This window comes from Balaenoptera ricei, chromosome X (genome assembly GCF_028023285.1).
Source record: "Balaenoptera ricei isolate mBalRic1 chromosome X, mBalRic1.hap2, whole genome shotgun sequence".
In the NCBI taxonomy this organism is placed as follows: domain Eukaryota; kingdom Metazoa; phylum Chordata; class Mammalia; order Artiodactyla; family Balaenopteridae; genus Balaenoptera; species Balaenoptera ricei.
In genome coordinates, this window is record NC_082660.1 from 8,714,175 (window position 1) to 8,730,971 (window position 16,797).

Here is a 16,797-nt window from a genome sequence, read left to right on the forward strand (position 1 = left end):
TGGCCTAAAGCAGGACCACTGTAATGGGTAATTTTATACCAGAGTTCCCCACAGGAATGGCCAAGGCTAACAAGGCCTGCATGGCAGCTCAACTTTACCCTCTACCCAATCCTGCTTCCTTCCTCTCCCTTTCCCAGGTGTCGACCCCAAGGGCATCCCTATTGGACATGCGCACACTGAACCCCCTCTCATGGTGTGCTCCCTGAAGAAACCAACTCACAACACTCAGCTGCAAGATCCTTGCTCAAACAACCCTCGGCCAATACTCCCATCACAAACTCCACAGATAGTCTCCAGAGTCCATGCAACCTACAGGGAGGGCGGTTTCCTTCCAGACTGAGCCCCCTCCGTCTGCATAAGCCATCTGGGTTTCCTCAGATGAGTCAGGCACCAGCCCCAGCCCTCTGGGGTCCTCGGGTGCAAAGGACAGACCGCACATGTCTCAGCGCCAGTCCCATAGGTGCTCTCCTCACTGTGACAGGGGTTAGGGGTAGAAGTCCCCTGCCCTCATTCTTGGATGGTGGGGGAAATGGTGGGACTCTCAGTGCTACTTCCTCCAAGGAAACCCCCTCACAAACACACCTTTCTTCTCTATCCTCCTGACTCTCATCTTCCATGTCAGTGAGTCCTCTGTTTAGGTTTTCCATGGCCTACCTAAAATGACTGTCCTGGTGGTCTCTTGGAACATGGTGTCCCTTGTCTTCATTCCTCAGCCAAAAATGACCCTGGAAGAGTCCCATTTTAACAATATGGGACATTATGGAAATGCTTGAATATTGTAAGATTATCTTTTCAAAGAATTCCAGTGGTGGTCTTCCCTGAGGAGGGAAATGGATGGGCAAAGAAGGAGGACAGAACTGAGACATACTTTTCATTCTCTTGTTTTTGGGGATTTTTGTACCATGTACATGCATGTTATACCTCTTAGATTGAACCTAATGAAACTACCAATGTCTGACAACTTTTGATCTACAGTTTTCTTATCATCTTGTTTGTCCTCAGCATAGTCAACTGCAGGAAACCAGAGGTGAATTACTTGATGTTTCCCCCACCATCCAATTATGACAACTGTTAAGTGATCTAAGCTGTCCCTTATCTCTTGCTCTCAAAGCTTGACCCTGCTATATAATTTTCCTACTTCTATCTTCCACTCTCGAAGTTTGCTTCTGGCAGCAGATAGGAGCAGAATGCAACCTTAGGGAGACAGGAACACTCCCACTCTGTCACTACCCTGTGTCCAACACTGTCCCCAAGGCCCCAGATAAAGAACCCTCTTCCAAGACTCTAAGACACCACCTTCTCCCTCTAATCTTCTACTGAATTTCTTCTCACTGCCTACAGCCCAGTGAAGAGAGACTGGCCATTCCATGGTACTGGCCATGCCTATCCAAGGACCTCTCGTGGTATCGGCCTCATGTGTAGACATAGCTGTCTCCTTCATTACACTATTCGTTTTTTTAAGAAAAAAAGTTCATGTCTTTATCCCCCAAATGAGAACAGCGCCAGAATCAGAAGAGCAGGTACTCAATATAACGATTCCTGAATGAACGAACGACCTCATCATGAAAGCTGGCATGATTTCATAGCATAAATGAACTCAGCAAATACTTCACGCTGTACACTCCTTCTTCGGGTTTCCGTGCAATATTCTGTCTCGATGTGCAGTGGGATACAACTGTGAGTCATTAGCATATGCAGACTCAATTACTCAATGGTCCGTGTATGATGGATGTCTTGGATATACAGTCCTAGCACACAGAAACACACTCTTTCTGAAAACATCCCTCGACAAGAAGGGTAGCCAGTAAGACCCTGGCTCCTACAGACGATAATTCCGTTATGCTTCAGAGCCTCCAAATTTCTATCTTGCTTCTAAGTGATGAGGAATTTCAAGTCTCTGAGGAGGACAAATAACAGGAGAAAACTTTGTCAGGAAACGACAGGCCCCCAGGGCCAGAGTTTAGAAAACACTCATGCAGGTGAGGCTGCTTTCAAGAAGTTTTGACTATATAAATTCCTCTTTGTCAGACTTAACCATGTATTAGTCTAAGACAGTTATTATATTTTCTTACTATAAGTATGCACTGTGTCCTGCACCTGGAGCTCTTGCCAAATTGTAGATTTATTCCTCTTTCTATACATCTGTGAAAAGAATGTGTGTTCTGTTTCATCAGGGAGTTACTCGAAGTCACAGGTTGCTAATTCCATATGAATAGAAACAGTGATTAATCTGGGAGATATGAGCTCGCCACTATTCATGTAACAGATGTCCATTATGATGAGTTACACATTTGTTCCGTGTTTACACTAAAATACAAAAGAAGACTCAACTCTCTTGTTTAAAAAAAAAAAAAGAGAAAAGAACGAAAGGGGGATGGGGGAAGGTAGGGAAGTAGAACATACTGGAAAATGTTTATTCAGGCGCCAGGTTAGATGCGATCGACGTGCGGTACGTCCGCAGGGTGGCAGGTAGAGAGGCAGAGAGTGAGGGGAGCGAGGGAGAAGCCAAGGTAAATGTTCCTGGCTTCACGTCAGGGTGTGGATATTAACTCAGTTCATCTCACTTGGCTGACAGAAGCACTAATGCCAAACCCGGCAATTTCATCAGCATCAGCTACGCAGAAGATGGGATTTCAGAGGGAGGCATGAGAAAAGGAGACTGATGTATGTAATTTTATTCAAATAATTAAAAACAAAGTTGGCAGTCTATCTTCCTGTCAAGAAGAATAAATATCAGACTCTGGAGTTGGAAGGCCAAGTGCAAGAGGCTTCCTGCTGCTCCATCTTAACTTTGGTCCAATACAAACTTGAGAGTTGATTCTTCACAAAAAAATCCATTCAAAGTGATCCTTCTATGTGCTTTTGCAGTTACTCTGTGCGCAGAGCTGACGTAGCAAGAGGACAGAAGCCAGGAGTAAGTGCGGAGGAGGCCGCCTGGCTGAGCCACGCTAGAGCTGTTAGTCTCACAGCCATGAATACAGGGTTTGTAAAACTGAGCTATTTCTCCACAATCGGATGAGCCCAAGAGAAGTTTCCAGAACTTTCCTCTCTCTCATTATTTGCCTCCTGTCCTCATAAGCCCAGGAACTAAAGCAAGGCCTGGCACACAGTAGGAACTAAGTACATACATATATACACTTCTTTTTTTTTAAACAGCCAACCGTCATGACTTTAACATCTTTACTGGAGTATAATTGCTTTACAAATGTTGTGTTAGTTTCTGCTGTATAACAAAGTGCATCAGCTATACATATACATATATCCCCATATCCCCTCCCTCCCACCCTTATAGGTGGTCACAAAGCACCGAGCTGATCTCCCTGCGCACACACTTTTTTAAATGAGCTAATTGAGCATGGGCTGGACTTAGTGAATGACACATGCACATGGATTATATTTATCAACAGATTAATTATCTTACAGATTTGCAGGCTCACTGGATTATAGCAGAGGCAGTATCACAACCAAAAGCTGAAGAATCTTCTTTGCATGTCGTAACAGGGCTGTAGCGTGTCAAACCCTCTCCAGAGTTTCTTTTTAATAGCAACACTTTTTAGAGAAGAGGGCAAGCTCCATTTTGTCACTTAATAAAGAGAAGAAATTAGCATGGCCAGCTGGTAAAAAAATAATTCCAACAGACTCACTGAGGGTTTTGCTTTTAAAGCATTTTAATCACTATTCCTCTCTATTTCCAGTAATGTATCAAATCTCTCTTCAGTTGCTCCTCACATGTTGAGTCTTAAGATGTGAAACACTCCACTTTTACATCTAAACCCTTTTTATTATTTGAAGATTATGACAGAAGGGAGCAATCCTCCTCGCATCTGTGACACAATTCCAGTTGGAGAGCAAAGGTATCCTTCAGAGAAGTCCTCGTGCTGACGAGACTTCTGGGAACCATGTAAGGCAGCAAGAGCCAATTTGTCTACCTTAAGCAATGCACGGAGGGACACACTGCAAAGGAAGCCAAAATGATTAAGGAGGGACTCAGCTCAATAAAAATGACATGTTGCAATGCCAAGTTTGAAGTGTTGGTAAGTGGGTACTTGGAGCCAGGTATAAGGTTCTGAAGACATCCTCAATCTCTTTGCCAAAAAAATTAATATTTTTATTTAGTCCAATCCCACCAAGTGAGCTAAGTTGATGATGACAGAGAAAAAAAGCTTCCATTTCTGAAGGTAGTAGGAATTAGGAGAATAGTGGGGTCAGCAAACTTTGTGTAAAGGGCCAAATAGCAAACGTTCTTGGCTTTGTGTGCCACAGGATCTCTGCTGCAGATATTCAACTCTGCCACTATGGGGAAAGCAGTCATAGTCAAAAAGTAAAAGAAAAAAAAAAGAAGAAAAAAAAAAGGCAGAGCTGTGTTCCAATAAAACTTCATAAAGGCAGGTGACAGGCTGGATTTAGCTCACAGGCCATAGTTTGCTTACCCCTGGGATAAAACATAGATGTCTCTCCAAGACAGACTGAAGATGCCAATCTTTAGATCCAATTGAAAATTATAGTGTTTTTTCATTCCCTGTATTTTTATTTATTTTTATTTTTTTCATTCCCTGTATTTTTATTTATTTTTATTTTTTTTTCATTCCCTGTATTTTTAAAACATGCTCAGCACTACCTACGATTCTTGTGTGCATCTTCACGATGTTCCAATAGCATGTTCCTTAAATCAATCATTGAGACGCACTTCTCATCAAACTATCTGCATAAGCTTAGATTCAATCAAGAAAATAAACTCATGCTAAACATCCCAGGAATAAAGAAGTCAATACACGAATTAGGGCTTATATCAGGGTTGGAATATCTGGGAGAGTGGGATCAAGCAAGATGATTCCAAAATGAAAAAAAAAAAAACAAAAAACAAGAAAAAAAGAAGGTCACTACCAAAGAGCAGGGAAGCAGGCACTGAATGCATCAGCCCATCACCACAGTGTGGGTGGTTATCAAAAGCACTACAGAAATTTTTCCAGTTTGCAAGACCCTACGAGCAACCTCTCAGCAACTGTGTCAGTCTGCAACACCAAAGCATCTTGGTTCTCCATCACTCCCTGAAAAGCCACTGTGAGTCTCCTGCCTGCCCAACATCCAGCTGCAACCACCCCTGAACATAATCGCTTCTATTCCTTTCACCTGAAAAAAAGCTTATGTTACTCTCTTTGGCCAACTCTAACTCAGGACCATATAGGGAAGGAGCCTGGAAGGGATGTCATGCCCACCTGGCTTCTCAGAGATGTAGAAGAGATCTTAGAAGGGGAGGTAGTGATACCTATTGTACTTGACCGTGGCTAAGCCACCACATTCCACCCCTTGGTCAATGTAGCATCCATACAGTCTCCCTTTACCCATTTGTAACTTCCAAATAAACAACATAATGCTACTGTTCTACTTGATGCAATGATTCCCTATCCACTGCAAACTCACTCAAGCTTTCCCCCCAAGTGGAGCCACCAAGTCCTGTTTGTTATTTTATCCATAAATGGTTGATGGTTGTCTTCCAGTTCAGTCACAATAGCTCTTTCCTACTGTGCAATTTAAAAATTGAAATACAGGTTTAACTCAATCCTTATATTACATAACAAAGGGAAGGACACATTTTATTGATATATACAGATATCCATATCAAAACTGGAAGAAAAATGCCTTAATACAATCCTCATTTCTACAACTGGTCACATGACCGTTGCTAGTTCTTATACCTGTCTTCTTTTATTACTCATGGGGATCACATAAACCCAGAACACTCGAGTGGGATCATCATGCATTCTGAACACCAAGCTGGGATCTGCCACCCACCAGTCATCGTCAGGTGACCCGTGTGCAGTAGTCCAGCCTAGGTCTCTCCAGCTCCCAGTGCCCCAACAGACCCCAAGGTCTCACCCACTCTAGTGACCCACTTCTTGGCAACTGCTTGGCTCAAGGGAGGCAAGTACATCAGAGTTGGGCGTAGCAAGGAAAGGAGTGGAGCCCATCCATGCTGCCACGTTCCCATATCCGAACGCTCCTCCCACCTGCTACCCCCATGATTTAACCTTTAAATCTGGTTGCTGGTCTTCTCAATGGATACAAAATTTAACTTTACCTTTAATTAATATCATCTCCTTCTCTCTTCCTCTCTTCCTCTCTCACTAAAATCTAGATTTTAGAGATAATATCTTCATTCAAATTGCACCTAAAAGGCATGTATTAGCTCTCTGTGATCTAAGCTGGGTAGCTGAGTTGATTATAGACTAGGGTTCATGAATTTAGATTCTGCATGAACATATTTTGCTTTGTTCCAAGGAAAAGCCAATTTCAGGACTTCAAAGTCTAACTCCCCTAGCCAGCCAGTTCTCAGGTGTGTGCTGGTGGTCAAGGGCAAGGATTATATGCATGATGTTTCAGTGCAAGCCCTACCCCCATCCGTAAGAAGCCAATTGAGAAGCATTCTCCTTAATGACAGGTGTTTTAATGGGCAAAGGATAATGAGGTTTCTTTTTAAAAAGAGGAAAAAAATGGTCAAAATATTATTATCATCTGAATAGTCTTTGCCAATAAAAGCCCCCAAAATATCCAGTTAGAATACCAGTTTCCAAACCCTCTCTCAGTGGACTTGAGGACACGGGGAGGGGGAAGGGTAAGCTGGGACGAAGTGAGAGAGTGGCATGGACATATATTCACTACCAAATGTAAAATAGATAGCTAGTGGGAAGCAGCCACGTAGCATAGGGAGATCAGCTCGGTGCTTTGTGACCACCTAGAGGGGTGGGATAGGGAGGGTGGGAGGGAGACGCAAGAGGGAGGAGATATAGGGATATATGTATATGTATAGCTGATTCACTTTGTTACAAAGCAGAAACTAACACACCATTGTAAAGTAATTATATTCCAATAAAGATGTTAAAAAAAAAAATCTTACAGGGGTACTAACCTGCCTACTGAAGAGTTAATTACCCAGGGAATGTACTTGTGTTTGACTTTCTTTTATTTGATTAGAATTCATATGCTCTGAAGTCATATGTTAATTCATAGATTTTTGTCCAGTGGTAAAGATAACCTCAAAGGTTGTAGTTTTATTGCCCTGTAGCATGTTAACCAGTTTTGAATCTATCCTAGCAATATTATTCCAACACACTGTTTTTCCCCTCAAAATGTCTATAAATACCAAATTCTTCAAAATGCTCTTGGCATCATCTTAACCCTCTTAGGGTTCCCGTTATTAATGAGTTGAGTAAATTCTTGACATGCATTCATTCTCTATTTGTGTGAGACTCCTGTTTTTAGCTCTTTAAAAATACTTTGACAGTACCTACATCATGAAGTTATTATGAGAATAAAATAATGCAAATAAAGTAATTAAGGTCCTGACATTTTAAGCAGTTAATGAATATTAACTATTATTATTAGCTATAATTAAATGCAGTTTGATGCACAGGAAATAAAAAATGTAGCATACTCCTAACTTGACCCAGAGATACCCATACAGTTAAAACAAAAATAAAGAGAACATTCATTTAATATTCAGCTCCACCTTGATTTCCCTTGGGACTTTTGACTCCTCTTGAATCTAGCCCAGTGAATTAAGCTTTTGAATTAATAGCCATTTTCATGGATGATGCCATACCTTATAATTATTGGGGTCTATAACTGTTGGGATGTGTAAGGGTATACAGAATAAAGAATCTATCCCATAAAGAAAAAGAACTTCCCCACTTCACATGACCAATAGTAGATAATACAATTAAAATTAGGATTGAAGTAAAAACTTCCCGCTTTGAGAGACCCAATTATTATTCCTCATTTTATTTCCTTCAATTTTAATGGGTTATCCTGTGGATTTCCCCCCCGAAGTTTTTAATAGCTACGTTCTTCCTATCTTCCTTTGTCTGAGTTCAGAAAGAAACTAAAGGACAATAAAGGGAGAAGCATGACCAATTCCTCCAATTTCACTATGATTTTCGTTGCTATTTATACTCAGATAACTTTCTCAGATTATAAATCCTCAAAAAGAGAACTCAATTTTAGTTTTTGTTTTTTGGATTTTTTGTTGTTGTTATCTGTTTTTTGGAACCTGGCATAGGAGTTAAATCAGCTTTGGCTCAAATAAGCTTTGGCTCAGAGGAACCAACTGAATTGAATAATTAAATACATGTTGAAACAACACTTCAAAAGTAATACATAACCTTTCCATACTGATGTCTAGAAAAGAATAAAAATCATCTGTAGAAATAAATACAAGGACTGAGGCACACAATTTCCACGTACAAGCACAAGGGAAGCAAATGGAACTGGGATTTACTCTGCACTGTACACAAAACCACAGAGAGCCTGGGTCATCAAATACTTTTTAAATAACTTCAAACACTGAAACACAATGCAGAAACCTACTGCACTCATTTAAAAAAGCAAACAAAGGAATATAGGGACTTAAATCAAGATTAAACGTTCAGCTGTTGTTCAGTTCCAGTGAACCAAAGAAGATCAAGTTGAATGTGAAAGAAAGTGAAGAAGACAAATAACACATGTAGTACTCAAGTGTTCCTTCTCTTTGCGGAGCTTATTTCTGTGTCTAGACACGATCAGACATTATATATATATATATATATAATATATATATATATATACATACATACACACACACACACACACACACACCTATGTATACTTCAGATACATAACGTGTGTATGTATGCCTACCTGTCTGTTTCGTATATATTCATACCAACACACATTTCTTAGCCTTTGAAATGAGAGAATACCACTAAGCAAGTGGAGAAATCAGTTGAGGCAGCCCTCATTCAAGATTACTGTAGTCCCCGGCTACTCAAAGTGTGGTCACCAGCACCAGCAAAGCACCAGCAAAGCAAAGCACCAGCATCACCTGGGAGCTTGTTAGAGATGCAGAGTCTCAGGCCCCACCCCACATCTCCTGAATCACAACCTAGATTTTAACCACATCGCCTGGTGATTTGTATGTACAAATTCAAGTTTGAGAAGCACTGGCCTAGATCCGCGCTACCCGCTACAAAAGCTATTAGCCACTTGTCTATTCACCCGACGTGTGATTAGTGAGACTGAGAAACTGCTTTTAGTTTAATTATTAAAATGTGAATTTAAAAGCTAATACTTGATTCCATTACTGGAATACTTCTAAATATGTTGGGAACAACTCAGATATATGAATCTAAAGACAGATCAAGTATTTCTGATGAAAATTTACTATCTGAATCGAGAAAGTGCTCTAACGTGTAAAATACACACCAGATTTCAAAGACCTGTCGTGAAAAAATGCATGCAACATATGTCATTGATAATTTTTTAGAATGATTACAGGTTAAAATTTCAGATATGCTGAGTTAAATTTAATACATTCTTAAAATTCATGTGCTTCTCTCTTACTTTTTAAAAATATGACTGCTAGAAAATAACACCTCATGTATTATTTTTACTGGACAGTACTGCTTTAGAGCCACGGTTCTCCAATTATAAAATTACTGGTGCCTGGGTTCCCATCCCAGGGATTCTGGCGAAGTTGGTCTGGGGTGAACCTGGGCATTAGGATTTTTCACCTCTCCTTGGGCATTCTACTGAGCCGCCAAGGTTGAGAACCACCGTCGCAGGTTAATACAGATTCATTAATCACAACTGATACATAACGACCTCCTAAAGACCTTACATCTTTTAAGACCTCCCATCATTCCTCAGCTCAAAGGTGGAACTGGAGAAGTAGTGCGTATTTCTTACCTAGAGGGCAAAAGCAGCCCACTGATGTTATCAGGGCTGGAGGCTGGGTGATATTATTCTACTTCAACTCCAGGCAGAATCAAACGTACCAAAACAGATGGAAATCGAGGTTTTCTCAGTATCTCCAGAAACCCGTCCCCAGCAATGTCAGCAATTCATTCCCATATCCGACGCAGTGGATCTCCAACTTCCGTATGTTTAACAGAATAACCCCTTGCACAGTTTGTTTAAAAGCAGATTGCTGGGCCCGAGCAAGTCCCAGGAACGCTGTGGTAGGGTGACAAACCATCCTGGATTGCCTGGACTGTCCCGGTTTGGGTTTTAGCACCACATCCTGGGAACGGGTCAGTTCTGGGCAAACCAGGCCAGGTGGTCATCCTACCCCGGCGAAGTGCGTGTTTAACGAGCAGTCCAGGTGACCATCCTGGACGCCAGGTGAGCACAGTTTGAGAACCACGCCTAGAAAACACAGGTTCTTGAATACTTTCTAGTGACGTTCCTTCTGGATTAACCAAGCGCCCTAAGAAAGCAGCCACTGAAGCGACACAAATAGTTCAGCAAATAACTGACTGGAGAAATGTTCGAACCTAATTAAACATACCAGGAAATTGTTTAAAACTGTATGCAAGAACAGCTACAAAAAGGATCACCCTGGTAGCCTTGAAGGGAGCTATTTCAATGTCAAGAATCCAGCAGATAGGAGCTGGGGAGGCCAAGTAAGTGTGTGGCATGAGGTCATGTCAACCTTGAGTTTGATCACTGCTTCTGTCATTTGCTAGCTGTGTGACTTTGGGGAAGTTCCTTGACCTCTCTGTGCCTCAATATTTTCATCTGTAACGATGAAATGAATAATTTATACCAACACTGAAGCTTAGCCATCAGAGTAAACAACTAATGCATTACATCAGACTGATCCCAGTTGAGGGATATTCTACAACATACCTGACCAGTCCTCCTCCAAACTGTCAAGGTCTTGAAAAACAAGGAAAGCCTGAGAAACTGTCACAGCCAAGAGAAGCCCAAGGAGACAGGATGATCCGCTGTAATGTGGCCTCCTGGAAGGGATCCTGGAATAGAAAAAGGACACTAGGTAAAAACTAACAAAATTCAAATCAAGAATGAAAGTTACTTAATATTAATGTATCAAAATTGGTTTATTGCTTGTGCAAATGCACCATGCTCATATAAGACGTTAGTCATAGGGCAAACGGAGTGTGCAGTGTATGGGAATTCTCTGTATGGCTCTGCAACTTTTCTGTAGATCTGAAACTACTCTAATTTTAAAAGTTTATTACAAAAAACGCCTAGCATAGTAGTGCCCAGGTCAGAAGTACACAGTTAACAACAGTCATTACTATTATTGTGAACTGTAGATTATGGACGATACCGAAGAAAAGAGCAGCATTCTGATTCAACATTTTCATGAGAAACTAGGAGCCTGAAAGCCTTGCAGATGAGGGTTGGGGGAAGAAAAGATGAGAGGGAAGACGAAGAGGCCATAAAGACTGTTTATTTCGTCTACAGCCAGTCCCAGGCCTGTAACTTCTGTCACATGACCCTGCTGGTTTTCTCCCTGACGTTGTTCAGAGTCTGTAATTATTTTCTTTATTCAATTGTTCTCAGTTCTGAGCCCAACCTCCCTTACCTCTCCACCATGGGCTAGAACCAGAATCCTTTTCTTATGTTTTCTTCCCCTAGCCTCCCTGTAGCTCCCCTACCTCTCAAAAAATAAAAGCACGCAAGCAAATAAACACAAACACCACTCCACTGACCAAGTAACCTCGCTTGGTGGGAAAGCCCTCAACATTTGAGTCCAGAGTTGCTAGGTTACATCTGCAAATATAGGTGATTGAGCTTAAACAGAAATACTTTAATATTTGCTTGTACTATATTGTACCTCGTGTTTTTGATTTAATTTAAGCTTCAGAAAAATTTTGTTGGATAAGCAGGGCAGATGTTTTCACCTCCATTTGAGTGATGTAAAAAATTTTAAAAAGGAAGGAAGCAAGGGAGGGAGGGAGGGAAGAAGGAAGGAGAGAGGGAGAGAAGAAAGAAATTTAAAGTGACAACAAGATTCATACAGTTAATTTGTGCATCATTGTTTTAATCTACTGGGGCCGCCCTTACAAAACATCACAGACTAGGGGGCTTAAACAACAGAAATTGATTTTCTTACAGTTGTGGAAGCTGCAAGTCCCAAACCAAGGGGCATCGGGGTCGGTTTCTGATAAAAGCTCTCTTCCTGGCGTGCAGATGACCGCCTTGCTGTGTTCTCACATGGTGGACTGAGAAAGTTCTGGTGTTTCTTCCTCTTCTTATAAGGACACCAGTCCTATCGAATTAGCACCCCTCTCATATGACCTCACTTAACTTTAATTACCTCCTTAAAAAAAAAAAAAAAAAAAAAAAACAACCTTCTCCAAATGCAGTCACACCTGAGGCTAGGGCTTCAACATATGAATTTGGCAGGGGGGGGGGGGGGGGGGGGGGGGGGGGAGGTGGAACCCAATTCAGTCCATAGAAGGATGTTCTCCTACAAGGGGCAGAAGAGTTAAGAGGATGACAGGGAGGAGATAACACTTCGAGAACAGGGAAGAACTACCGATTAGACGAGAGGTAGCTAACTGTGGCGACGCCCATTCAGCCACATATTGCCCACAGCTGCAGAGCCGAGCAGTTTCCAGTCAGAGGCTAGGGCTCACAAAGCCCCAAGTACTAACTCTCCCGCCCTTTACAGAAAAAGTGCGCCAACTCCTGGGTTAGACCGGTATATGATAGTTCGTTCCATCCACAAGATGACTCCACAGGTTGGTATTCTTGCCACTCCACTGGGAGCAGAAGTGACTTCCAGATTCACAGCCCGCAGGGAGGGAGCTCGAGAGAAGAACTCAAACACGGGGATAGAACATTCAGAAGGGTATCCTTTCCAGGCCACCCCACCGCAGGGCCTAGGGCTTTCCTCTTAGACCTTGCAACTGTGGGTGGATGTCGGCCCTCAGCACAATGGCTTCCGACAACCCTCTCAGCCTTGCAGACGCTTGTCACTCAGGCCCAAATGCCCCGCTGTCTCCAATCACACCCTATCAGTGTTTGCTGCAAGCTATTTTAGGCGCTCAGTTTCTTGCAGTTTTATTTTGTTTCAGTTTATGTTTTGCACCGGGGCATGTGTTTTATATGATTAGGATTTACATAGAAAGCAGATCACTTGAATTAAGGGAGCCTTGCAAATAATTATGGAGACCTTAAGGGGTTTCCAGGGATAATTTCAGGACTGTTAGTCCCAAATGCAGTTGTTGGTCCTTTTCGTTATTAGACAGTATGTTCCCTTTTCTTTTCAGCATCCGATATTGAACTCATGGTGCTTTCCTTATTGTACTGATTACAACTCAGGTTCCTTTTGATAGAGGCATTTGTCAATAGAAAACAGTTCCTAGATCCTCTTGGAATTAGTAGAGACATTCCCCAACTTACTTACTCAAGAATCCAGAGCCTTTTCATTAGGCCTATGGTAGAATTTAAGGACGCAAAACTACAATTGGGGTTAATTTTACGGTTGGCTAACTGATCTCATTAGTATTTGACTTATCGATCTTCCTGTCCGCACAGAGAAATTATTTGCATGTAGATTCCTGCTGCTTTAGTCTGTCCAGCATCAATTCCTCTGAGGAACATCCTCTCTCCCATTTCATGTGGTCCTAGGTGGGCTATCAGTTACAACGCTCCGGGCCCCCACAAATCATATTACCTTGTTCTACCCTTCAACAGAGTCATTGATCCGAAAGAAAGTATGTGACCTGATAGGAGCTAATTACCCAGGATATTAAAGAAGTTGGGAGAGAGATTGTCACACAGATGGACACCAGGCTGAGAGAGGGAGGCAGAGCCCCCAGATCCAGCCCTTCCTGAAGCCTTCCCCACCCCTGGACTTCCTAGGGATGTGAACCAATAAATTCCTTTTTCTGCTTGGCTAATTCAAGTTGGGCTTCTCACTCAAAACCCCAAATGTCCTCACTGATATAACATGCTTCCAGATAGATTTCTGAGTGTCCTCAGAAACATGCATCACCAACTTCCAGAGGGCACCAGGCACTGAGCACCGGGATCCATGGGTCCTCATCCGAGCTGCAATCTTGGAACTCCCAGGCCCTCCCTCTGCCAGGTTCGAGGGCTTTAGAAACGGAGAACCTATGGGACATGGGGTGCAACACAGTTCCTTGGATATATTTATGCCTTCTCTTATGCACAAAAGTGCAGTCTGGACTTGCTTTCTCAAGTTCTACTTCTCCTTGTCCTTTGGCCCTTCTTGGAGTGGAAGTGGGACAAAAACCCTTGTGCTGCTGACACTGATGGTATCAGTCTTGGGAAAGAAGAGAAAACCAAGTAAGATCAGTGGACCCCCAACAATGATAGTGCTAAATGGAGTGGGATGGCCAAAGTCTAGGGCCAGGTTTGGACCCCAATCCGACCAGTGGTCCCAAGCATCCCAGAGGTAACCGGGAAGGAGAAATAAAACCCACAGCCCACCACCAAGTGGCTGCAAAATTACCCCTTCAGTGAAGACACATGTTTTTCTCCTTTGTTTTCCAGAAGATACCTTTCTAAACCCATCTAAACTCTGCCTCACTAAATTCTTTGCCACCTGAAGTGTTAGCTATGACTCAGAGTTTCCTGAGATAAACTCTACAACCTCCCTCCTCCCCCAGGAAAGTTCCTGACTGAGGCCCACCCACACCAGCCAAAACTCTGATCCAAGTGGCTGGGAGATACCTTAATGCCGTTTAAACTATGCACTTACATGTGTTTGCAGGTCATGATAAATAAGCACCCTCCTTTGTTGTCTCATTTCTTTGCAGCTTAACTTGGCTTCCTCTGTTTCTAACTGATGGGAACTAAAGTCAGTTTTTAAGACACACAAGGAAGGAAAGCTCTTTGTGTTAAAGGCGGTCCGCCAAGGTGCTAATTCCATCTTTGGTAGGTTTTTCCCAGGACTGTGTTCCTTATCCAGGAATTTCCCTGAGCTTGGTGGTTCGCTAGTCCAAATTCCAGCTTTGAATAAATAAACCAGCTGAAGTGCTCCGTTGCCTCAGGGACAAGCAGGGCAGTTTCTGAACTTCCATCGCCCCCCAGTGGCAATTTCTTAAGTCTTTTTGTTAGTTACTCAAAAAGATTTAGGTTATGATTCTTCCCTCCAAACCTGTTTAAAATTTTTTTAAAAAAATTCTCACACTGAAGATTATGAAATGTGTGTGGGGGGGTGTGTTAGTAATGTTGAGTTTATAACTGCTGGGTCACAGGGTCGTAGATTCATGCAATTGACAGATCTCACCAATCAGGATGCCCTTTGGAAAAAATTCCTACCTATCATAGCTGTAGAGTCCAATATTAAAGTGATTACCCCAAATGCGTTTTTGTTTTTAATTTAGAGGATCTAGATCAGGGTTTCCATTTTTCTGGTTCAATTAAATCACGGTCATTAACTATAATTTTTAAACTCATGCTACCCCTTTGTAAACTTTTCCACCATAAAATGTTTTGTAACATTGTCCGAGAAGGTAAGAAACCATTTAAAGCCAAAAAATATGAAGGTTTATAAACCATGTATATAAAACTTTGTAAAAGCCAACATCAAACCCACACAAATAACTAGAAATTATCACTGTTAGGCTGTCAAAACCTGCAGCAGATTAATACACAAAGTGGCAGAATCAAATGAATGAAAGTTCGTGATTTCAAACTTTAACCAGGTGAAACTCAGAAATAGGCGACAGGGCTTCCCTGGTGGCGCAGTGGTTGAGAATCTGCCTGCCAATGCAGGGGACACGGGTTCGAGCCCTGGTCTGGGAAGATCCCACATGCCGCGGAGCAACTACGCCCCTGCGCCACAACTACTGAGCCTGCGCTCTAGAGCCCATGAGCCACAACTACTGAGCCTGCGCGTCTGGAGCCTGTGCTCCGCAACAAGAGAGGCCACGACCGTGAAAGGCCCGCGCACCGCGATGATGAGTGGCCCCCGCTCGCCGCAACTAGAGAAAGCCCTCGCACAGAAACGAAGCCCCAACACAGCCAAAAATAAATAAATAAATTAATTAATTTTAAAAAAAAAGAAATAGGTGATAGAGTTGCCCTGAGTCATCAGATAGTTTAATGATACTGAAGAGTCTCCATGGTCAGTAGGAACTGATGCGCAACATTTAATTCATCCCCCACCCGTCCGCTCACCTATCGTCCCATCCCCTTGTCCATCCTCCCACCCATCCATTTAGACAGGTTTAGGAAGATATCCTGTGGAAAACAAAAGGGAAAAAAGTGTTTCTTCACTGCAACAATAAGTTTGCAGCCTCCTGGTAGCACGCTGTGGGCACCTCCATCCAGCCGGCTGTACATTAGGTACGTGCCACACGTTGTGTGAGGTACCAAGGACAGAAGACGGGTAAGATGTACTACCTGCTTTCATGATTCGCAAAGCAAAAGAGACTTTTAAGATTTTCTCAGTATGGTCTCTATTCTAAGGCTTCATTCTCAGAGAAGGTGGAAATAACCAGTACCAAACCGCCAAATCCAGAGAAGACTCTCAGCGGCTAGCATCAAGAGGGCCTAGAGACCTAGTTGGCCTTGATTGCATGGGGGGTAGAGATGAGACCTCATTCAGCCACAGCCATTGAATGTTTTCTCTGCAAAACAAAATGTAGGCTATGTGGGATTCCAAAAACACAAACTATCTTGAGGGAGAGAGCAGGTATACATATGAAAGAGCCAAGGGACACTTTTATAGCATAATAAGATCACAGCCTCACATTATATATAGTCAATGCTTTTTGGTGGCTGGTATTAAGTATTTCACCTCATTTTTGAGAAAGGGAGGAAGTGGAATTTAGGAAAGCAAGTCCAGACTGAAGAGGCTTATTTTCAACTCAGAAAGGGGAAGGTTCTTGCCTGCCTACCCACGATGGAGTTATTACTTCAGCTTATTTTTCAGATCCCAGTAAATTATTTTGGTTCACCACCTGCTAGACCCTGCCTCCACACCCCTTTTAAATTAGAGGCCAGGCTTATAGTCCTTTAGATAATACTGACCTG

General features: G+C 42.4%; 1 protein-coding gene across 1 annotated transcript in view; it reads right to left on the bottom strand.

Annotated features, from left to right (window-relative positions):
* MID1 (midline 1) overlaps positions 1-10,684 on the bottom strand; it is a 603,969-nt gene extending 593,285 nt beyond the window's left edge. Inside the window, exon 1 of the mRNA XM_059911918.1 lies at positions 10,663-10,684. The gene's annotated coding sequence lies outside the window, so the exon portion shown is untranslated. The remainder of the gene's footprint in view (positions 1-10,662) is intronic.
* Between the last annotated feature and the right edge of the window lie 6,113 nt (positions 10,685-16,797).